Source organism: Lithobates pipiens, unplaced genomic scaffold (assembly GCF_037356315.1).
Source record: "Lithobates pipiens isolate NorthernLeopardFrog02 unplaced genomic scaffold, aLitPip1_a1.2 Scaffold_16, whole genome shotgun sequence".
Taxonomy (NCBI): domain Eukaryota; kingdom Metazoa; phylum Chordata; class Amphibia; order Anura; family Ranidae; genus Lithobates; species Lithobates pipiens.
The window spans coordinates 567,517,052-567,542,218 of record NW_027507748.1 but is presented as its reverse complement, the minus strand read 5'-3'; positions in this window follow the sequence as shown (position 1 = coordinate 567,542,218).

Below are 25,167 nucleotides of genomic sequence, written 5' to 3'. Positions count from 1 at the left end.
TACAAGGTGGAGATTAATTTAGCTGGCTCAGTACCCGTAACTGTATCTACTATAGAGGGGACTGCCAAGGATGGGTTAGAGCTAATAAATTGGGTTTGTATGGCATGGCGGAGCTGCAGGTATCTAAAAAGGAGACAGTTAGGGAGGGAAAATTCGTCTTTGAGCATTTGAAACGTTTTTATTCCCATATTAGTCATGACCTGATAAATATATAAGATCCCATGGCGTATCCACACCACAGGATCTGGAATGGACAGCAGTTCAGGTAGGTGCATGTTGAACCAGAGAGGCGTGTGGGAGTGGACCCGTGGGATCCCAAGTTTTTTCAGTGCCACCCCCCACACCCTCCGGTGATGTGTCAGCATGTCTGCGTTATGACGGGGGGAGCAACCCGTCAAGGGGGCCCTGAGTACTGCCTGAAGGGGGGTGTGGGCTGGATTGTCAGGATGCCCACAGATTAGTGCCTGATATCGTTGTAGTTCGCTTTTATCGAAATAATAAAAATGGGATAATTGTGAGGCAAGGTAGTACTCCTGAAAGTCTGGAAGAGCAGCTCCTCCCAGCGTTGCCGGGTTTTTCAGGAGCTTCCAGGATAATTTATGTCTGCTGTGTCCCCATATAAATGAGTTAAGAATAGACTCAATCGTTTTGAAAAATTTTTGTGGTATATATAGGGGGGCATGCCACACGAGATAGAGTATCTTTGGTAAAAGTATCATTTTAACCAAATTAATGCGTCCCATAACCCCCAGTGGTAGTCTGGCCCAATTCTGTGTCTTAGTCTTGATCAGGGTACATAGAGGTTCAATGTTAAGGAGTGTGTAGTCTGTGAGCGACCTGGTCACCTGCACCCCAAGGTACTTAATCGAGGAGACCCTTGGGAGACTCAGAGGTGGAGACGTGAACGGAGGGGGGAAATGGTCAATGGGAAGGATCTGAGATTTGGACCAGTTAATACGCAAACCCGAATGGCCGCCGATACATTCTATAGAATGAAGGGCAGCGCACAGGGAAGGACCCGAGTCTGCCAGGTATAGGAGGGTATCATCGGCATACAGCCCGATCTTCTCTTCCAGGTTACCAATCTTAAGGCCGCGGATATTAGCATCTGCCCGAATCATGATGGCCAACGGCTCCACCGCCAGTGCATACAGCATGGGGGAAAGAGGACAGCCCTGTCGGGTCCCCCTCTCAAGGGGAAATTGGTCCGATAACCAACCATTCACAAACACCCTGGCCTTGGGGGATTGGTATAGGAGTTGAACCCAACGAATAAAATTGGGGCCAAATCCAAATCTCGAAAGGCACTCCCATAAGTAGTTCCACTCCACAGAGTCAAAGGCCTTAGCGGCATCCAGAGCCACCACGACCCTCGACCGTCTGTAAGCAATTCTGACGCGCAAAAAATCATGCATGCTCAGAATCAAGTACGAGACGGAAGCGCTCGTTCTGGTAAAACGAGCATTCGTAATGGAGATCGCACATGCTGCACGCTGTCAATTTTTGGATCTTTTAATGCAGCGCATTCTTTTGTTCTTTATAATGCTAGAAGAATGAAGTTGTTTTGCTGCTGATATTCACACAGAGTTCTCACAAACGTATTTCTTTATTATTTCTCGTGATCTCCTAAATAATCTTTTTTGTTTTTAAAGCCAGATCTCGATAATAATGTTTAGAATTATTTTTATAGTCATATTTTTTTCTTGTCTTTTTTTAATCAAGATCTCCTGTTTTTTTGATTATTTTTAAATTATTTTCTAGTCATCTCCATAAATTTTTTTTTTTGTGTGTCAAGTTTCCACACCAACATTATTATCTTGTATTTTTAAAGCTCAAGGAGGTTGTTTGTCCCTTGTTAATTTGACATTGTATTTTTGAAATGTACCTGCCTACTCACAAACAAACTGTCCTTTTTGAAGAAAAACAAATAGGCAATATTTTCATATAAAAAAAAAATCTACATTTATTCTGGCTCATAATAAAATAAAGAGGAAGGCAATGCTGGAGAAACTGCTGGAGTTTGCAAAGCCTTTGTATCCCAGGGCACACATCAACTCTTTGTAACTAAAAATTGGTAGCCTGAAAAGTCCATATAATAGGGAGCACAATCTGGTCTAGAGATCCTGAACAGCAGCAGATGACATATATGTCCCCAGGCTGTGGTACTACCACAGTCTGCATCTTCTGTCAGACCAGACTGAACCCAAGCCATCACTTTCTTGTCTTCCCTGCAGCCTTTCCTCCACGCTTCCCTGCAGCTTTCCTTGGAGGCTGTGGCTCTGGAGGTGGACTTGTGGCAGGAGGAGGAGGATGGGCAAGCGCACATAAGTGCATGTTCTCACTAATTTGGCCCCTCAACCCCTTCCGAAGGGCCTGAAAAATAAGATTCTCACACATGAAGCATTGGCCCTCCTCCATTTGCTGCAATTTTGCAGCTACATAGCAGCCATAGGCCTCTTCAGTATCAGGGGGTGTTTTCAGTGCCGCATTACCGTCCTTAATGAGGCCCAGTGATGCCTTCTCCACGTTACTCCCCTTCCTGGCAGAGGGGAGGCACCTGGGATTGGGTGAGGCTACAGGGCCCCGCCAACTCCTGGCTGACACTTACCTCCGCCTCCTCCTGGCTGCCACATTCCAGAGCATTGTCCTGGCTCAGATCTTCCTGTGTATGAAAAAGGGACATAGTTTTAGTTATTAGTTCATCAATCACACACAATTTTCAGCTCATGACTGTTGCAAATTGAATGTTAATAAATAAAAAAGACTATCGTTCTGAGCCCAGCATTTTTCATTATTGTCACAATCATTTTTGACCCCTTCTCTCTATTGATATGTAAAACACTTTTTGTTCAATCATTCATCTGTTATCAATAATAACATCTAGTTAACGACAATAATTTTAGGACAATAAATGTTCAAAAATACTATACCTGGTTCCAGCTGGGCTTCTCAACTTCTTCCAGGATGAAAGGCCCAGGTTGGTCCTCAGAAGCCTCAGCTGGGGTTGAAGGAAGGGTGGATGGAAGTGTAGAAAGCGATTCCTTGCCTTCAATCTGAAAAGCAGGAGTCTGAAAAGCGCGAATCATCTCTCATGAAACTTCTACTAACACGAAATAAACACGAGATTAGCAGAAGGAGCCCAAAGGGTGGCACATTGGCTATTGAACTTCCGCTTTATAGTCCCGTCATACGCGTTGTATGTCACCGCGTTCGTGGCGGTGGGAATTTGGTGTGACCATGTGTTTGCAAGACAAGCTTGAATGGAATCCGGTCAGAAAAACCATCATAGCTTTTTCCGACCAAAATTCAGATCATGTGAATGCGGCATTCAAGTTATTCCACAGATTTTCAATGGGTTTAAGTCTGGGCTCTGACTAGGCCATGCAAGGGCATTCACCTTTTTCTTCTTCAACAGCTGTGTGGTCATTTTTGCTGTGTGCTTTGGGTCATTGGAAGGTAAACCTTCTTCTCATTGACAACTTTCTGGCAGAGGGCAGTTGATTTTCCTCAAGCCTTTGATAGTATTTTAACCCATCCATTTTTCCTTCTATCCTGACAAGTGCCCCAGTTCCTGCTGCAGAGAAACACCCCTTTAACAGGATCTTACCAGCTCCATGCTTTACTGTAGGAACGGTGTTATTTGCATGATGAGCTGTATTGGATTTCCGCAAAACATTTATTTGGTGTTAAACATTATTTGGTGTTAAGGCCAAATAATTCAATTTTAGCCTTCTTTGACCATAACACCTTTTAACATGGGACCTCAGAATCTTCAAGGTGCATTTTGACCAAGTTCAGTAATGACTGCATGTGGTCTTTCTTGAGGAGTGGATTTTTTCTTGCAGCCCTCCCATACAAGACACATTTGTGGAGAATTTGTGATATTGTTGTCACATGCACACATTGACCAGTCTGTCATAAATTCCTGGTGTGTGTACCTATGCAGGTAGCGGTTGATGTGTTTTCCTGGTGTGTTTTGTTTTTTTGCACACCGGTTTTTAATGCATTTTGTCTTTTTGGGAGGTATCTGTTGTTTTGCATGAGAGACCAGCATAAATGCAGCAGAAATACATATAAAACACAAGCACTTCATTTTTGATGCATTTTTTGATGTATTTCCGCTGTGTTTCCATTGAAGTCTATGGAACCAGAAATGCAACCTTCTGCGGGAAAAAAAAGTATGCAACCCTTTCCAAAAAAATCCACTGGTGGAAAATGACCCATAGGAAATCATGTTAAATGGACTGTAGTGTGTTTCTGCAAAGCTGAAACTTACTAAGAAATGCGTGGGTGAGAACCAAGCCTATATGTTTACCCCAGACAGAGGAAAAACTGTAGTTTTTCTCCTGTGCGGGGCAAAATATACAGTCCCCATTGGTGTCTGTATATGTTTACCCCACACAAAATAAAATCTCCAAATTTTTGCTGCTGTACAGCAGAACCATTTCTTACCACGCTTTGGTCTTACTGAGCCTATCATTATACTGGGGGGAGTGAGACCCAGAGTTCTAAATGTGCTTTGACTGTTAAAATTAGCTCAGTCTGTGGCATGTCACTTACAATGTTGCTTGCAGCCAGCTCAAAAGGACATCCACATGGCTCAAACAAAGCAACAAAGAACGCTTGAAACAGTACATACAGGAATTTCCTCTATGCAGATGTTGCCAATAATGCCAATATTATGTCCAATAAAATGTATCAGTGCTTTGAAAATGCATTTAGCTGCATTAGGGTGTTTTTAGTTCTGAAATGCTCCTCTTCAGAACGCACCTGCTTTGGGTAATTATAAGAACTGAATCGCGTTTACCTTGCAACAGTATATAAAGATAGTCCTAACTTGTTATAATGGTCCGAGTTTTATCCCACTGGCCAATGATGAGTACTGAAAAACTGTCTGGCAATGTTGGGACCTTTGAAGAAAACAGAACAGTTCTCAGCAGACAACATATTGGGTCTCCAGGCGTGCTCTAAATTAAGTAAAAATACAGTTCAAGCCTGATAGGGATAGAAGTTGCTTATAATCTCGTTCTTTCAATCATTCTGTAACAGTACTCCCTTTCCTCCCTTACAAGGGGTGGGAGTGCTTCCCAGTACAATCTGATCTCACCAGGAATCCCAATCACACCCCCCTCAGTCTCTTTGCTTCTCTGAGTTCTCACCCGACCGTGGTCAGCTATGGCAGGGATGCATTCATCAAGCAGCTCAGGCTCTTTCCCACACACCTGCTTCTTTCAAGCTCGTCCTCTCTCCGCTCCTCACCAGCCTGCAGGCACACTTTTCCATGCTCTGTGGCATCAGCCAATCACTGTCCTCCAGACTGCTCCAGACCCAGCTAAGATGGCTGCTCCCTGCACTAGAAAAATTCCATGGACGAGTATTACACAGTAGTCTCCTTAAATATGTCTGCTGCACTTCTGGATTAATGAATATTTAGTTTATTCCTGTCCACTCTGTAGAAGGATAATGCAGAGCAACAAAATAAGAATTCAAATTAAATAAGTGTTTTGTTATCTGCACTTAACATCGATTCAACCACTTCCTGCCCACCCACTGTCAAATGAGAGCGAAGTGGTGTGGCTCTTTTTCTGGAATGACCTCCCATGAAGGTGCCCAGTTTAGCCACAATCGCACGCCCCTGGGGACATGGGACTGGGACACGGCATGACCAAAATCTCAGCAAAGAGCCGCGGCTCTTTATCCATGTGTTTGGCTGTGTCCAATCACAGCTGATCACATGTAGGGATGAGCTTGGTGTTCGAGTCGAACGCATGTTCCACTCGAACACTGGCTGTTCGCCCGTTCATCAAAGCCCGAACTCTGTGGGCCGTTCGCAGTGCATTGCTGGCTCATGATTGGCCAAGCATGCACGTGACCCCGCTGGCTCATGTTTGGCCAATCATAGCGCCATAATTCAGAGCCAGTACACGCCCCACACTATATAAGGCCGCCAGCGTGTTGTGTATTGTGTTGCGGTGTTCAGGGAGAGAGCAGGATAGGCAGGGACAGTGTGTTCTTTTCTTGTGAACCTAGCACTGTTAAAGTGGGTGTTGTGTGCCTCCAGCACAGTATACACCTGAAGCTACCCTTTATTGCTAGTATTCTGCAATACAGGCATCTGGAGGAGTTAAAGTGGGTGTTGTGTGCCTCTAGCACAGTATACACCTGAAGATACCCCTTAATGCCGGTGTTCTGTAATACAGGCATCTGCAGGAGCTAAAGTGGGTGTTGTGTGCCTCCAGCACAGTATACACCTGAAGATACCCTTTATTGCTGGTGTTCTATAATACAGGCATCTGCAGCAGTTAAAGTGGGTGTTGTGTGCCTCCAGCACAGTATACACCTGAAGATACCCCTTATTGTTGGTGTTCTGTAATACGGGCTTCTGCAGGAGTTAAAGTGGGTGTTGTGTGCCTACAGCACAGTATACACCAGAAGCTACCCTTTATTACTGGTGTTCTGTAATACAGGCATCTGCAGCAGTTAAAGTGGGTGTTGTGTGCCTCCAGCACAGTATACACCTGAAGATACCCCTTATTACTGGTGTTCTGTAATACAGGCATCTGCAGCAGTTAAAGTGGGTGTTGTGTGCCCCCAGCACAATATACACCCGAAGCTACCCTTTATTACTGGTGTTCTGGAATACAGGCATCTGCAGCAGTTAAATTGGGTGTTGTGTGCCTCCAGCACAATATACACCCAAAGATACCCTTTATTACTGGTGTTCTGTAATACAGGCATCTGCAGCAGTTAAATTGGGTGTTGTGTGCCTCCAGCACAGTATACACCTGAAGATACCCCTTATTGCCGGTGTTCTGTATTACAGGCATCTGTAGCATTTACAGTGGGTGTTGTGTGCCTCCTGCACAGTATACACCTGAAGCTACCCCTTATTGTTGGTGTTGTTCTGTTTCTGTAACACAGGCAGGCAGCTTCAGTAATTACAGTCAGTGTACTGTGTCATCTGCTCAGTGTGCACCTAAATATACCCAATTTTTTTCCCATCTCCCTGCAGGCCATTACTATGTCTGGAAGGCCAACAAGGAAAGGCAGACAGTCACGAGCCAATAAAAGAGGGCAAGCAGGCTCTGTGTCTAGAGACAACAGTGCTGGTCGTGGACGCTGTGCAAATCGTCATCAGCACCTGGCCATGGGACACGCTTGTCCTTATTTTCGGCAGCTGGACGTGTTGAGCCGTATCATGCAGAAGACTTGGTAGAGTGGATGACCAAGCCCTCCTCATCCTCCTCATCCTCTCTCACCCAGGCTCAGGGTACTGGCCAATGCATCTTCTTCCCTCGTCTCAATGTCATCAGTCACTCCTTCCCTAGACCCACCATGTCTTCCTGAGGAATCCCCTGAACTGTTTGAGCACAGTGTTGAGTACATGCTCCAGGAGAATGCCCAGCGTTTTGAAGACTCTGATGATGATACCCAGCTAGAGGTAGGTTTGCTCCAGTGATGAAGAGGGAGGGGATGATGAGGTCACTGACTCAACGTGGGTGCCTTATAGGAGAGAGGAGGAGGAGGAGGCACATCTCCAACGAGGCAGGATGCCCTCCAGGTCCAGCTTAGGGGCAGAATGCCGACTGAGTCACACCACAGAGCTCCACCTGTGCAGGGTGCTGCCTCTGCGCGTTATACCAAAAGTTCTTTGGTGTGGGCCTTTTTTGAGACTAGTGCATCAGATTGCACCGCTGCTATCTGCAACATATGTCTCAAGCGTATCTCGTGTGGCCAAAACATCAGCCACTTGGGCACCACATGCTTGACTAGACATATGTTGACCTGCAATGCAGCTCGTTGGCAAGCGTACCTTAAAGTCCCACACCAAAGAACAAAGTGGACCTCTCCTTGCTCCTCATCAGCTGGGATCTCCAACCCCACTAGACCTTCAGTCCTCTCTGAAACCTGCACTGAGAGGAATGAAGGTGTATAATTAGGTGTGTCACAGCCAAGTACTTGCGGGCACTCTGCGAGCAGTACACTCATGTCCAATTATAGCAGGCAAATTTCCCTGCCCCAACTGCTGGACCATCGAAAGAAGTTCACTCCCAGCCATCCACATGCCCAGTGGTTGAATGCTAGCTTGGCTAAATTGCTAGCACTTCAGCTGCTGCCTTTTCAGTTGGTAGACTCGGCCCCCTTCCGTGAGTTTGTGCAATGTGCAGTTCCTCAGTGGCAGATCCCCAAACGCCACCATGCCTCCAAAATGCTACTACTGGTTGTGAGACACCTCTCTCCTCCACCCCCTCCTCTTCTTCTTCCTCCATGGCCTCTTCCGGTGCTTTGTCCTCTGAACCAGTAGTGCTCCGTAGGTGTTCAAGGGGCTACGCATGTACGCAGGCAAAAAGATGCCATGCCGTGCTTGCGCTGGTTTGTTTGGGGGACAGGAGTCAGTCACAGAAGGAGCGGTGGATCTGACTGATGCGTTCAGACAATTTTTTCATCCGCAGCCCCAAGGTATGATCGGTTCCAGCAACCATCCCCAGCTTCTGATTTACAGGGTAAGAGTAGAGTACTCTTTACTCTAGAGTATCTGGGAAAGGTTTCAGTGTCGTGGGACCAGCAACCAGTGCCTAAGGCACAATTTTTCAGCCCCTGTTTAACAGGGGCATATAATTACAGTTCTTGATATAATATTTCACAGCAGGGCCCATTCCTGCGCCCTCCAAGAGTAACTGTGAGGACTTATAGTGTTGTGGCACCAGCACCACCACAACCACCAAAGGCCCAATTTTTCTACCACTGTTCAACAATGGCATGTAATTACAATATCTTCATATAATCATTCACAGCAAGGGCGCTCCAGCGCCCACCAAGAGTCACTTTGAGGGCTTACAGTGTTGTGGCAACACCAACACCTTAGGCCCACATTTCTGCAGAGCATATAGGGCAGGCCCCTACTTTCAAACATCCAACTTACAAACGTCTCCTACTTGCAAACGGAAGGAGAAAACAGGAAGTGATATGAAAAAAGACGGACGGCCCAAAAAATTATACAGGGGTGATAACCCTTCCCTATGTTTTCCAAAAAGCTTAAAAATAGATTTTTTGACTGGAGCTACACTTTAAAAATGTACCAGTTCAAAATTACAAACAGATTCTATTTAACACAACAAACCTACACAGTTCCCCTTAATATCCATACAAGACCCAAAGGGGCTGGTAATGGGAAGGGGGGGGACTACCCATGCCATTTTTTTATCAATGATTTTCATCCGTATTGCCGGAACCAGATATTACATTAAAACACCAGCAGCATTTTAAATGATTTTTTAATGTAATTTTGTGCATGAACTGTTCTAAACACGGGAAACATGTGCCACTTCACAGGCATACTATAGACACCCCCCAGGCACGATATTTAACCACTTTCAGACCAGACCATTTTGCTGGCTTAAGACCAGACCACTTTTTGCGATTCGGCACTGCATCGCTTTAACTGACAATTGTGTGGTCGTGCGATGTGGCTCCCAAACAAAATTGACGTCCTTTTTTTCCCACAAATAGAGCTTTCTTTTGGTGTTACTTGATCACCCCTGAGGTTTAGAGCGACAATTTTAAAAAAATGCCTAATTTTTTACTTTTTGTTATAATAAATATCCCCCAAAAATATATATAAAAAAAATGTCCCTCAGTTTAGGCCGATACATATTCTTCTATATATTTTTGGTAAAAAAAAAAAATCGCAATAAGCGATTATTGATTGGTTTGCACAAAAATTATAGCGTTTACAGAATAGGGGATAGTTTTATGCCATTTTTATTAATAATTTTTTTTTTTACTAGTAATGGCGGCGATCAGCGATTTTTATTGTGACTGCGACATTATGGCGGACACATCGGACATTTTTGACCAATTTTTGGGACCATTGTCATTTATACAGCAATCAATACTATATAAATGCATTAATTCCTGTGTAAATTACACTGGCAGTGAAGGGGTTAACCAAGGGGTGGCAGTGTAGGGGTTAAGTGTTCCTTGGGGAGTGTTACTAACTGTGGGGGGCTGGGCTTTGTGTTAGTGAACACTGATCTCTGCTCCAATCACATGGAGCAGAGATCAGCGTCACTTGTTGCTAGGCAGAACGGGAGATGCTGTTTACAACATCTCCCCGTTCAGCCACCCCGTGAGACGATCGCAGGTGTCCCTGCGGCAATCGAGTCTGCGGACTCACAGGGGTCCCGACCGCCACGCGAGCGCGCCGGCAGTGGCATGCACGCAATGGCAGGGCGGCATTTAAAAATGGATGTACCTGTACGCCAGTATGCCTGCCCGTGCCATTCTGCTGACGTACATCGGCGTGCGCCGGTCGGGAACGGGTTAAAGGAATATTTCACAGCCATTTTTAAAAAGAATTTTGCCATTGACCCATGTCCCCTGGGGCAGGAGCCGGGTCCCCAAACCCTTTTTAGGACAATATCTTGACATTTTATTTCGAACGTTCGAGTCCCATAGACTTCAAGGGGATTCTAAAGTTCGTACGAATTTTCGGTCCGTTCGAAAGTTCTGGTGCAAATCGAACCGAGGGGGGGGGGGGGGTGTTTGGCTCATCCCTAATCACATGTAAACAAGGAAGTGCTGTTTATCGGCTTTTCCTCTCTCACACTAATAGAGTGTGAGGTGAAAAGAGCTGATAAGCGGTATCTCCTCACAGTAAAAATGTGTAAAGGTAATCAGGGCACTGATCATCACTGGCTTTTATTTAACAAAAATATGACTGGAACTTCGCTTTAATTTCCAAACTGGGCTCTTAACCTCTAATCTAATGCCGCGTACACACGACAGGACTTAAGTCCGGCAGACTTTCGACAGAGTTCTGACGGAGTTCTGACAGAGTTCTGATGGACTTTCCGAATGAACGGACTTGGCCACACACAATCACACCAAAGTCAGACGGATTCGAACGTGATGACGTACGACCGGACTAGAATAAGGAAGTTCATAGCCAGTAGCCAATAGCTGCCCTAGCGTCGGTTTTAGTCCGTCAGACTAGCACACACACGAGCGGATTTCTGGGTCCGGCAGAGTTCTGTCAGAAAAATTTGAAACATGTTCCATTTCTAAAGTCTGTCAGACTTTTCCAAATCAAAAGTCCGCTGCAGCCCACACACGTTCGAATAGTCTGCCGGAATCATTCCGTCAGACTTTTGATGTTGAAAAGTCCGGTCGTGTGTACGGGGCATAAGACTTATGCTGTAAAACTTAAACTGTATACCTAATGCTATCCTGCTGTGTACTCACACAGTGGAGGCTGGTGCTCAATATTTGGGGGGGTGGCAAACAAACCTCCCCCCCTCTCTCACACCAACGCCACCCCCCACGGGAGATGGATGGCAAGGCGGCCTTACCTTTGGAGGTGATGAGGATTGAGGGCTAGGGCTGCTGCTCCTCGCTCCAGCCAAGGTAAGAGACAGGGCTTCTCCAACTGGCCGAACAGACCTTGCTTCTCCTCCCTGCCGAACAGGTAGTGGGTCCTGAAACCCGATTGGATGGGAGTCCTAAGACTCCCTGGCCTATCGGGTCTCAGGATACACTTCCTGATTGGCTGGGAGGAGAATCAGGAAGACAATAGCGAATATTAATTCGCTATTGTCACACAACTGGGTGGGCTCAGGGTGAAGTGCTCTCCGCCCCAAGCCCACCCTTTTTTTTAAGCCTATTTTTTTAAATCATAATGATAACAGAAACTAGCCAAATGACCCTGATAAAAAGTTTACATACCCCAGTACTTAATACCACGTATTTCCCCCTTTAACATCAATAACAGCTTGAAGTCTTTTGTGGTATTTGTGGATGAGGCCCTTTATCTTCTCAGATGGTAAAGCTGCCCATTCCTCTTGGCAGAAAGCCTCCAGTTCCTGTAAATTCTTGGGCTGTCTTGCATGAACTGCACATTTGAAATCTCCCCAGAGTGGCTCAATGATATTGAGGTCAGGAGACTGAGATGGTCACTCCAGAACCTTCATTTTATTCTGCTGTAGCCAATGACAACTTGTCATGCCTTGCCATGTCGACTTGACCTTGTGATTTTGATCATTGTCATGTTGGAATGTCCAAGTATGTCCCATGTGCAGCTTCCTAAGTGATGAATGCAAATGTTCCTCCAGTATTTTTTAATAACATACTGCATTCATTTTGCCATCAATTTTGACCAAATTTCCTGTGCCATTGTAGCTCACACATCCCCAAAACATCAGCGATCCACCTCCGTGTTTCCAGTAGGAAGGGTGGACCTTTCGTCATAGGCGTTGTTGACTCTCCAAATGTAGTGTATATGGTTGTGGCCAAAAAGCGAAATTTTGGTCTCATCACTCCAAATGACTTTGTGCCAGAAGGTTTGAGGCTTGTCTCTGTGCTGTTTGGCGTATTGTAAGCTGGATACTTTGTGGCATTTGCATAGTAATGGCTTTCTTCTGGCGACTCGACCGTTCAGCCCATCTTTCTTCCAGTGCCTCCATATTGTGCATCTTGAAAAAGCCACACCACATTTTCAGAGTCCTGTATTTCATCTGAAGTTATTTGTGGGTTTTTCTTTGCATCCGAACAATTTTTCTGGCAGTTGAGGCTGAAATTTTACTTGTTCTACCTGACCGTGGTTTGGTTTCAACAGAACCCCTCATTTTCCACTTCTTGATTAGAGTTTGAACACTGCTGATTGGCAGTCTCAATTCCTTGGATTTCTTTTGATATCCCTTTCCTGTTTTATACAGTTCAGCTACCTTTTCCCAGTCAGGAGTCCAGAAACTCATTGACCTTTTCTACACTAATTACAACCACACTAATTACAAGCAAACAGATCACAGGTGAGGATGGTTATCTTTAATAGCCATTCAAATCCCTTTGTGTCAACTTGTGTGCATGTTATCAGGCCAAAATCACCAGGGTATGTAAACTTTTGATCAGCATCATTTGGGTAGTTTTTGTTTTCATTATGATTTAAAAAGAGTAAACAATGTTGATTGATAATAAATGGCTTCAGCCAAACACTAACCATGAGTGAAAGAAATGTGTTTTGTGTTATCATTCATATTCTCTGAAAAATGGCCAAGAAATCGAATGTAAACTTATGAGCACAACTTTATGTTCTTCATGTCTTTTTACTTTTTATTGGAAGCTTTTTTTTTTTAAGTAGTACCCATCTACCCCATGGGGATCTTTGCTTTTCTCCATGTTGTCCAGGTCCAGGTAGATCTCAACCTCTGAAAAGATGCCTACCCCTGCTCTAGATTCTACTGCCAGAAAAACTGATACAGCTGGGTTTGGTGATATCTGCTCATTGTTCATTTTTGTACTTATTTTGGTTCAGGTAAGGTTGTGCTGAAAACAAATTAACAGAGATAAGTATAAGGTCTCGTGTACACTGGACATTTTTTCTGCTGCTCCCAGGGGGGGTTCGGCCTTAGGGTTGCCACCTCATCCCTTTAAAACTGAACACATATTAATTAAACAGTTTCTGTGGCTGATCATCGGACTTTAGAGGAGTTTAAAGGCAGAAAAAAAAAACAGCCAGTGCACCCAGGAGCAGCAAAGTTTTGGTAGAAAAAACACTTGATTCTCCTAAACGCATCTGAACACGCTTAAGCACTAGGCCCATTTAGCGCCTGAGCTTTAATTAATTTCAATGGCCTGAATAAAATATTATTCTGACCAAATAAATGAATTAACAGCCAAGCGATTGACATGTCTAAACGTGGATAAATGCATTACATGAGTTTACAAGCATCAAGCATTTTTTCTGTCAAAACTCTGCTGCCAGGAGCAAAGGAGTCTTATGCATTCGACAAATGATTTGACTTTTACATCAGACAAAAGCTGGATGTGTAAGCTATAAAATTTTTGTCGCATGTGAACTCAACATCTGATTTTCGGATGGTCAGTACAGAAATCGTCACATAAAAGTCGAAAGTACAAACACGCATGCTCGGAATCAAGGTACGAGACGGTCTTGTAAACTACCTTTCATAATCTAGAAATAACATTTGTGGCGCAGCAATTGATGAAATGTCAAACTGCAGCGCACATTCTCATCTTCTTTAAAGGGATAATAATGAAGCTGCTTTGCGTGATTAGGGAGGAGCTCCGGCGTGTTTACATACTCCACGTGCAGAGCCCGCCAGGAAGTCGGCGCAGCACTGCGGTAATCACAGGCAGTGAGACATTGCCCGATCTCTGCAGCCGCGCATCGAGGCAGTGTCTCACTGCCTGTGATTAGCACAGCGCTGCGCCGACTTCCTGGCGGGCTCTGCATGTGGAGTATGCGAACACGCAGGAGCTCATCCTTACCGGTGATGCTGACATAGTTATGCCAAATGTAATTTAAAAGCATATGTTTTGTACGATCTGAAAATCGTGATTCAACTCTCACCAAACTTCTACTAAAACAAAATTAGCAGAAGGTGCCCCAAAGGGTGGGGTTTGAGAAATGAACTTCCTCTTTATAATCACATAGTACGTCACTACGTTTGTGTTTGTCAAATGACAATTCCTGGATAGTTAGTATGCTAGACAAAACTCTGCAAACTCGCTTTCGACAAAAATCAAACGCTCACTCAAACCGTGTGTACGAGGCCTAAGACCCCATACACACTATTTGATATTCTGCAGATTTTTGTCTTCAGATATACCAAAACCATGTAATCTGAGGTCAAACCTTAAGAGCTTCAATTTGTATGCAATCAGGCAGGCCCTTGCACTACATTGTTTTGGTAAATCTGAAGACAAAAATCTGCAGAAAATCTAATAGTGTGTATGGGGCTTAAGAGAGTCAGCCAAATGTCCAGTGTGCATGAGGCCATGAGGCCACAGTGTAAAATGTTAAATTATTTCAGATAATTGATATTTCTCTCTTTTTGGTGTGTGTGATCATCAGTGATCTTCTTGCCTAAATTCTTGTGCTGGTGTTGACAACAATTTTTATCTATGATGAATGCATATGTAAGCAAGGGCCAAATATAGGCAGACACAAAATGTATGAAGTTGTGGATCTTTAAGCCCATGAAAGGGTATTCTAACCCTAACATTGGGAATGTCTGCTTTCTGCAGACACCACACAATTTGTGTAATCTCAATAAAGGGGTCCATCGTGTCACCAAAATGTTAAACAAATAAACAGGAGGAGCCGAATCTGTGAAGCTTCGTGAGTAAGGCTGAACTCAGGCATGTTTGCATGGACCACATGCAGAGCTCGCCAGGAAGTCGGCGCAACGGTAATCACAGGCAATGAGACATTGCCCCGATGTGCGGCTGCAGAGATCGGGCAATGTCTCACTGCCTGTGATTAGCGCAGCACTGCACCGACTTCCTGGCGGGCTCTGCACGTGGTCCATGCGAACACGCCTGAGCTCATCCCTAATCGTGAGTGTAGATCTGCAGTGAATGAATTGATGATTTGAGATAAGCCGTTTTTATCTTGTAAGTGGATTTTTTGGGGAATTTTAATAAACATACAGAGTACACTATGGCACCTGTGTTTGTTGTTTCATGTATTTAACTTATGGAAGTAAAAGTGAGATTGAGCACTAATGAGAAAGTGAAGGTGAAGGTTTTTGTCTGTCTGCAACTCAAATGCTGATTACCCACACAGAGGTGCAGTCTGGAGACTGTAGGATTAACGAGGAGTGATTTGTCTATGCATTTACATTCATGATGAACTGTTTTTGATTTTTTTTGTTTTTGATATTTTTTTGATTATGAAATGTTCAATATAAATTTTGTATTCACATTGTTTAAAAAGGCACAGCGCTGCACTATTTAGAAAATAATATTGAATTTGGTGTGGTGTATCACTATAAGTGGTCAGCAGCTGTGCAGTCATATATATTGGTAATTTTACACATTTTCCCTGCTATGCCCTGTATACAAGGTCATACTTTCCGACAGAAAATGTGCGATCGGATCCTGTTGTCGGAAAATCCCATCTGACTTTTTCCGCTCAGAATTTCCGACACATAAAGTTTGAGAGCTGGATCTAAAATTTTCCGACAACAAAATTCGATCATTTAAATTCCGATCGTGTGTAGACAATTCCGACGGACAAAGTGCAACGCATGCTCAGAATAAATTACGAGACGAAAGCTATTGGCTACTGCCCCCTTTAGAGTTCCATCGTACGTGTTTTACGTCACCTTGTTCTGAACGATCGGATTTTCCGACAACTTTGTGCGACCGTGTGTATGCAAGACAAGTTTGGGCCAAAATCCGTCTGAAAAAATCAGACGGATTTTGTCGTTGGAACGTTCGACCGTGTGTACAGGGCATTATAGGAGGAAGTTATTTATTAATTTTGCCACTGATTATTTTCTTCACAATTTACAGAGATAATTCCCGATAGCAGCAGAATGCTAAATCCTATATACAAGAATTTGTAATGTATGCAACATATACTGTAGATATATTTCAAATGGAAATGATGTATAGGTGCTTAAGCATGTATTTTCAGGAAATATATTCCAGAATGTGCTTTTTTGGTTATTGCATCGTATTTTCAGGAAATGTATTCCAAAATGTGTTTTTTGCTTATTGCATCCTTTGGGTGTGTTGAATGTTGTCTAAACAAAAAACTTGGTTGTTTTGGTAACACAGATGAGTAGTTTCCCTACTGCATCCTGCCAGTTCATGTTCAGATATTAAATGTCTGTGAAACCACCCACATACTAAACATCCCAAACTGCTACACCGTAGTATAAAAAATACTGCATGCAAACAACACATTAGATAAAGTGTTTGATATTCACCAAAGTCCTTTAGCTTACAGTATATACCCTATTTGAACTCAGTATATACTTTTTAAAGGGACCCTGTGAAATATCTTTATTAAAGAAAAAACGTATTAAAGGCTAAATTCACCTTTTTGGAAAAATAAATAAATGCACGTATTTTTGCAGGAAAAAAAAATAGCATTTATTATTTTTCCCTCAGGAGCCTGCAAAGCATGCCAGGCTCCCACAGACAAGCCCTGCATCTTTCAGCCCATACCTCCAATGTGGGCTGACAGTTTACAAGATACAGGGCTTGTGAATGAACTACGAGAGTGTACTTCAGTGCCCTCACAGTCCATTAAGAACTCCAAGCCATCAGCCCCAATGGATGATGGTTCTTGTAGTTCTCTTATTCATAGATCACTGTAAATGAATGATGCAGGCATGTGGGCAGAGCCCTGCAGGGTCACGCTATTTTCAATATGTGACAATGGGTGCAAGGAGTGGGGGTGCGGGGGGCAGGTCTGTAATATGTTACACATGATTAACGGGTATAACGTGTAACTTCATAAAGTGAAGTTATCCTTTAAGATAAAACTTAATACATACCTCTCCAAATGCCTACACCCTCAGGTCCATTCTGATCACTAGAAATAGTCCTTTATAGTCTACTGGGAAACCAACACGTCGGGTAGTGTCGATCTCCATGGTCCCCAAGGTCACTCGATGGTCTCCAAGGTCACTGCTTTCTCCCGCATGTTGTGTTTTGCAAAGTGATTGAAAAAAAGAAAGTCTGGCTTTTCAATAGGCTCTCTAATACACAAAGACCAAAAAGTAACTGAGAAATTGTGGTTGTCAACTTTCTTGATATAGGGGCCCTCAAGAGCAGCCCCTGACTCAAAGGGCTGCACATAATATTCAATATTCTAATGCTATAGAAAGTTCTCATAGACTGCGTACTTGCAACAGGAGATGTTTATAGACTACTAACACCCTATAGGACTTCTTGGGGATTCTGAACCTAGGACTGGGAACGTGCCTCAGCAAGTTATCATAGACTAGAGACCATAGATGTGCACAGCCTATTGCACTTGAGTGTGCACTCCAAACAAAAGTTCAAACACACATGCATATACTGTACCTGTATGTGTGTGCATAAGAACAGCGATCAGATCAGTAGGTAAAAGCAGTACAAATATGTTTTTTCATGGTTTTTGCAGAAACGCAGGACATTATTTTTAACATGGAATCCTAAGGAACACATTCACATCAATGCATTCTTGTGGTGCTGCGTTTTTGGAAAGGGCCAGGGAATTTTATTTCCCACAGCATGCAGCATTTTGCATGTAATAGACTTCAATGGACTCACATCCAAAACGCAATTACTGCTTTTTTACCACGATTTGTGCTTTGTTTTTTTTTTGGCTTTACATTTACTATATTTAGCTGGTTGCTAAGGAGCGGGCCAGGAAGCAGTCCGCTGCGTCCTTAACAACCTAACAACCCCCACTCACAGCTGAATGTAGAAAAAAATTTGCCAGATAAAAAAATTCACGGAAAAAATGGCGTGGGGTCCCCTCCGTAACCATACCAGAACCTTTAGTCTGGTATGGGTTTGGAGGGGACACCTCCCACACCAATTTTTATTTTTTAATTGGCGTGGGGTCACCCCCAAAATCTATACCAGATCCTTATCCGAGCATGGAGCCCAACTTCTCTTCCCCACAACCCTGGCCAATGGTTGTAGGGGTCTGTGGGTGGGGGCTTATCAGAATCCGGAAGCTCCCTTTAATAAGGGGGCCCACAGATCCTGCCCCCCATGTGAATGAGTATGGGGTACATTGTACCCCTACCCATTCACCAAAAAAGTTGTGTGACAAAAGACAGTTTTTGACAAGACCTTTATTAAAATTGTCTTCTTCTTCCCCCGCTTCTTCCTCCATCTTCATGCATAGATGTGAATCGAGCCTAAAGCCGCGTACACACGGGCGGACTGTATGGCCTACTTAGTCCGTCGAAACACATTTCAGCGGACAGTCCGCTCGTGTGTGGGCTTCAGCGGACTTTTTCAGTGTGCAGTCTGGCGTACTAAGTATTTCGGATTTTTCGAAATACTGTCCGTCATACTTTGGTTTCAGCGGACAATCCGCTCGTCAGTAGGCTAGTTCGACGGACTAAGAATGGCGCATGCTCAGAAAGGATTTACACGGCGAAAGGTTGCATTGCTGTGTATTGGACTTCCTATTTCTAGTCCCGTCGTACGTGCTGTACACGTCATCGCGCAAGCTTTCGACGGACTGTTTGTGCATCCGTGTGTGGTCAAGTCCGTTCATTCGAAAGTAGGACGGACTGTCCGTCGGATTGTATGACGGACTAAGTAGGCCATACAGTCCGCCCGTGTGTACGCGGCTTTAGGCACACAGTTATCTCCTTGATTACCCCTAGATCTTAACCTCTTCCCAGCCAGTGTCAGTACAGTGTCAGTGTACAGTATTATCACTGATCACGGTATCAGTGTCACTAGTGATGTCTGTGTCAGTCAGCTATTGTCCCCCCCAGCCAGTGTCAGTTAGCGCCGCCAGATTGCCCACCTTGCTATCATAGGTACACTATAAGTCGCTGATAACCGCCATTACAGTATAGTGTCTAAAAATTGTAAATATCAGTATATGTATCATAGTTTTTAGACGCTATAACATTCACACATGTAGTAGAGTACATTTTGGCCTAAATTTATGAAGAAATTACATTTTATTGGATATGATTTATAACAGAAAGTCTTAAGAAAACTCTATGTGTGTGGGAAAAAAATTATATAAATTTCATTTGCACACAGTGTTGCACGACCGTGCAATTGTGTATAGGGAAAAATATATATATATATATATATATATTTGTTGCTTTTTGTTTTTTTTTTGTTTTATTTTACAGCCCCCTTTAAAAAGCCATTTGCTAACAAACCACCCCAAAAAGAATTTTAACTCAGTTCCAGCCTCCAACACTTTTTGGAGCTCAAACTCCTATGATAATGAACTCTTTTTGAGCTTCTCACCTCACCAGGAGGCACACAGCATCACTTGTGCCTCCTAAGAATGTTGGAGATTGGGGTTGAGCCAAACATTCATTTTGTGAGCAGAGGCTTTGTTAAAATATTGCTTTCTTTTTTTTTTATTAGTCTGTCTGGCCTCCCGCTGTCCTTCTATCCTATGAAAGCAGAAGAGCCACGGGAGGGGAGACAGCTATACGAATGAATGAATATCTTGTATAGCGCTACATATGCAAACTAAATCGCCTCAGGGCGCTTTGCCACCAGTGTCCGTCTGGGTTTTCAGAAGCAATGGGTCTTGAGCTTCTTCCCGAAGGCCAGATAATTTTCTTCCGAGCGGATATCTGCGGGTAGAGCATTCCATAGCCGTGGTCCTTGGACTGCGAACCTTCGCTCGCTTTTTAATTCATAATGGGTCTTGGGAATGTGGAGGAGGTTCTGGTTAGTTGACCGGAGAGTGCGACCTGGGGTGTAGTGCTTTATTTTATCACAGAGGTATTGCAGGGCTCTTCCTTGTGTACATTTGTGAGTGAGGCAGAGGGTCTTGAATGTAACTCGATGTCAGAAACCATGAAACAGACTGAGACAGAAGTACAATCAAACCACACTTGTTTATTAATAAAAATAAAGAGGTAAACAGAAAAAAGCATAGTCAAGCATAGCCAGAGTCCTGTAGCCAGATCGGGTAGTTAGTCAGTCCAAAGTTCATTAACCAGATTGGGTAATCAGCCAGGCCGGAAGTCAGGGATCCAAGGAGAGCAACCGCAAGCAGGATAAGAAGCCAGGTGGGATGTCAGCAAGCCAGTCTTTGAAACAAACAGTAGGAGATGGTTCCCTGTGATGTGACCAAATGTGAAGGCAATGGAGAAACGAGCTGGTAGACTTTAAATAGGCAGGCCAGACAAGCATCATCGGGAACAGCTGGTAACTGTGGAGAGAGAAGAGAGCTGGCAATTAGCCAACAGCTGAGCGGCCAGCCCAGAGGAGGATGGGCTAAGCCAGCCCTGACACTCGATCCTTAACGGCTAGCCAATGGAGGGTCCTCAGGGACAGGGTGATTGATTCCCATGGTTTTTTCCAGTTACCCGTCTGGCTGCTGTGTTCTGAACACTTTGTAGATGTGAAATTTGGTATTTTGGAAGTCCTAGGTAGAGGGAATTTACATAGTCAAGTCAGGAATTAATTGTTCCAACTACTGCTGCTGTATCTCCTTCAGTAGGCGAAGAAGGTAGTGGGATCTGCTGACTACTGATCCTATTTGTGTATCCATCGTCATGTTTGAGTCAAAGATGACTCCGAGGCTTTTGGCTTTAGTGCTTGGGGTGATGGGTTGTCTGAGAATGGTGAGTGGTGTGGACATCGTGCCAGGGTTTTTGTTTCAGTTTGCATGGAGGAAGAGGTTCTGTTTTGGATCCATTGAGTTTAAGGGAGCTCTCCGTCATCCAATCGTCGATCAATGAAAGACAGTTTTCCAGTGCCTGGTATTGGTCTTTTTTGTTGGTGATGCGTAGGGTAAAATTGGATGTCATCTGCGTAGGAGTGATAAAGTAGATTCTGGTTGCTGATGATTTTTAGGAGTGGGCGGAGATAGATATTAAAGGGCACAGGCGACAGGGGTGATCCTTGAGGGACTTTTTCTTGCTTCCAAAGTGAACGTTCCTAGTTTCACGTTCTGAGATCGGTTCTCTAGGAAGGATTCGAACCAGGGTAAGTCTGAGTCTGCAACTCCACCTACTTCTGTGAGACGAGAGAGCAGGGTTTTGTGGTCTACTGTGTCGAACGCTACACTGAGGTCCAGCAGCACCATGAGACACGATTCTCCTTCATCTACTGCTTCGAGGGTGTCATCCCAGATTTTGAGGAGTGCAGTTTCTGTCCCGTGACCAGGGCGGAATTCAGATTTTTGTGGGTCCAAGTGTTTATGGGTGTCCAGATGGAGTTGTAGCTGTTGTACTACTGCTTTCTCGATAATTTTGGAATATTGGAATATTCATTATATCACTCTGCTGCCTACAATAAGGGATCAGCTGCCAGAACTATAGAGGCAGCATCAGAAAATGTAAATTCTGCATCTGCAGTCTTCATAGGTCAGACTCAGTGTACACTGACCAAAATTGTCCCACCCTTAGCACTACCACTGTCAGCGAGTGTCCACTGGCAGAGATGCCTGAAGGAGTTCCCCCAGAAATAATCCCTAGCGCAGGGGGTGATTAGGGTGTGCCCAGGCACATCTGGCACACCTTGTGCGAATGCCTATGCCGGAGACCCATTACACAAGACTGCTAGAGATAACTGCTCTTACTGAGAAAAAGGAAGCACAGATAATTGGATGTAGGGTCACCAAGGGCTGCACAAAAAGTATCAAAGGGCCACAGGTTGGGCACCAGGGCTGCAAATAAACTGTTGAAATGTGTTTTTAGAGCTTTCCAAATCTGTTAGTAGGGATACCCCCCAGTTCGGTTTGCGGCAGAACATGCGAACAGGCAAAAAATTTGTGCGAACACCGTTAGTCTATGGGACTCGAATGTGAAAAATCAAAAGTGCTAAATTTAAAGGCTAATATGCATGTTATTGTCATAAAAAGTGTTTGAGGACCCGGATCCTGCCCCAGGGGACATCAATGCAAAAAAGCTTTAAAAACTTTAGTTTTTTCAGGAGCAGTGATTTTAATAATGCTTAAAGTGAAACAATAAAAGTGAAATATTCCTTTAAATATCGTGCCTGGGGTGGGGGGGGGGGGGTGACTATTGTATGCCTGTAAAGTGGCACATTGTTCCAGTGTTTTGTGCAGGGACCTGTTCTAAATGACATTTCGAAAGGAATAAATCTGGCACACCTTGTGCGAATGCCTATGCCGGAGACCCATTACACAAGACTGCTAGAGATAACTGCTCTTACTGAGGAATAGGAAGCACAGATAATTGGATGTAGGGTCACCAATGGCTGCACAAAAAGTATCAAAGGGCCACAGGTTGGGCACCAGGGCTGCAAATAAACTGTTGAAATGTGTTTTTAGAGCTTTCCAAATCTGTTAGTAGGGATACCCCCCAGTTCGGTTTGCGGCAGAACATGTGAACAGGCAAAAAATTTGTGTGAACACCGTTAGTCTATGGGACTCGAATGTGAAAAATCGAAAATGTGCTAATTTTAAAGGCTAATATGCATGTTATTGTCATAAAAAGTGTTTGAGGACCCGGATCCTGCCCCAGGGGACATCAATGCAAAAAAGCTTTAAAAACTTCTGTTTTTTCGGGAGCAGTGATTTTAATAATGCTTAAAGTGAAACAATAAAAGTGAAATATTCCTTTAAATATCGTGCCTGGGGGGGTGACTATAGTATGTCTGTAAAGTGGCACATTGTTCCAGTGTTTTGTGCAGGGACCTGTTCTAAATGACATTTCTAAAGGAATAAAAGTCATTTAAAACTGCTTGCGGCTGTAATGTAAAGTTAACACCCCCCCCCCCCCCAAGCCCATTACCAGGCCCTTTGGGTCTGGTATGGATATTAAGGGGAACCCCGCACCCAAATTGAAAAAAAAAGGCGTGGGGCCCCAGGCCCTATATACTCTGAACAGCAGCAGTATACAGGCGGTCCCTAGGTTACAAACAAGATAGGGACTGTAGGTTTGTTCTTAAGTTGAATTTGTTTGTAATTTGGGACAGGTACAATTTGTAAATGTAGCTCCAGCCAAAAAAATAAATTTTTAAGCTTTTTGGATAACATAGGGAAGGGTTATCATCACCCCTGTAACATTTGTTTTGCTGTCTGTGGCCCTGTTCAGAAGATTTCACCTCACATTCTGTCCCAATGACAATTGGATTTAGAAAATTTGGGGTTATTAGGGACGCAAGGATTGGTGAAAAAGCATCAGTGGAGACACCTTTTTCCCATATTAACTCTTACATGTACATGCCGCGTGCACACGTAGCAGACTTAGTCTGGCGGACTTTCCGCCGGACTTTCTGAACGAGCTACTTGCCCACACACGGCACTTTTCAGTGGACTAATACGGCGTACTAAGTCCGCCGGACTATCCGCCGTACTTTGAAATAAGTCCGCCCACACACGCGGAGGAAAGTCCACTCATTTTGAGTGCGTCTCCAGGTAGCTGGGGCCAGCGAAGGAGGCGTCGCTGGCCCGTCACCTGGTATGGACTTAAAGGGGAACCCCTATGCCGAAAAATCGGCGTGGGGTCCCCCCAGGTCCATATCAGACCCTTATCCAAGCACGCTACCCGGCCGGCCAGGAAAGGGGGTGGGGATGAGCGAGCGCCCCCCTCCTGAGCTGTACCAGGCCGCGTGCCTTCAACATGGGGGGGTGCCCCACCCCAAAGCACCTTGTCCCCATGTTGATGAGGACAAGGGCCTCTTCCCGACAACCCTGGCCGTTGGTTGTCGGGGTCTGTGGGTAGGGGGCTTATCGGAATCCGGGAGCCCCCTTTAATAAGGGGGCCCCCGGATCCCAGCCCCCCACCCTATGTGAATGAGTATGGGGTACAATGTACCCCTACCCATTCACCTGTGAAAAAAATGTAAAAAAAACACAACACACAAGGGTTAAAATCGTTTATTGCACAGCTCTGGGGGTCTTCTTCCGTCTTCAGGGGTCTTCGCGCCGGAACTCCTCCACTATCTTCTGCTAGCTCTTTTACTAGGGGAGGAGCCTGGCTTTCTTCTTCGCCGCCGCCCTCTTCTTCCGACTTTGGGGGTCTTGCCCCCCTCTTCGGTTCTTCTTGCCGGGCCACCGCGCCTTCTTCTAGCTCTTTTACAAGCGGTGGCCCGGTGTTCTGTCGCCACTGTCTTCTGGCCTTCTGTTCTTCTCTTCTGTTCTTCTCTTATTCTCTTCTGGAGATGTTGCCTCATCGCTCTCTCCCGTCACAATGACAGAGAAGCGGCGTACGGCGACTTATATAGGGACATCACCGGATGATGTCCCCGCCCATTATGATGTCACAGTCCCAGTGGATACTGGGACTGTGACATCATAATGGGCGGGGACATCATCCGGCGATGTCCCTATATAAGTCGCCGCGCACCGCGTCCCTGCCATTGTGACCGGAGACTGCGACAAGGCAACATCTCCAGAAGAGAAGAACAGAAGACGGCGGCAGCGGCGACAGAAGAACCAAAGAGGGGGACAAGACCCCGAGGTCGGAAGAAGAGGGCGGCGGTGAAGAAGAAAGCCGGGCTCCTCCGCTAGTGAAAGAGCTAGCAAAAGAGCAGAAGATAGCGGAGGAGTCCGGCGAGAAGACCCCGAAAACGGAAGAAGACCCCCGGAGCTGTGCAATAAACTATTTTAACCCTTGTGTGTTGTGTTTTTTTTTTTTACTTTTTTCACAGGTGAATGGGTAGGGGTACATTGTACCCCATACTCATTCACATAGGGTGGGGGGCCGGGATCCGGGGGCCCCCTTATTAAAG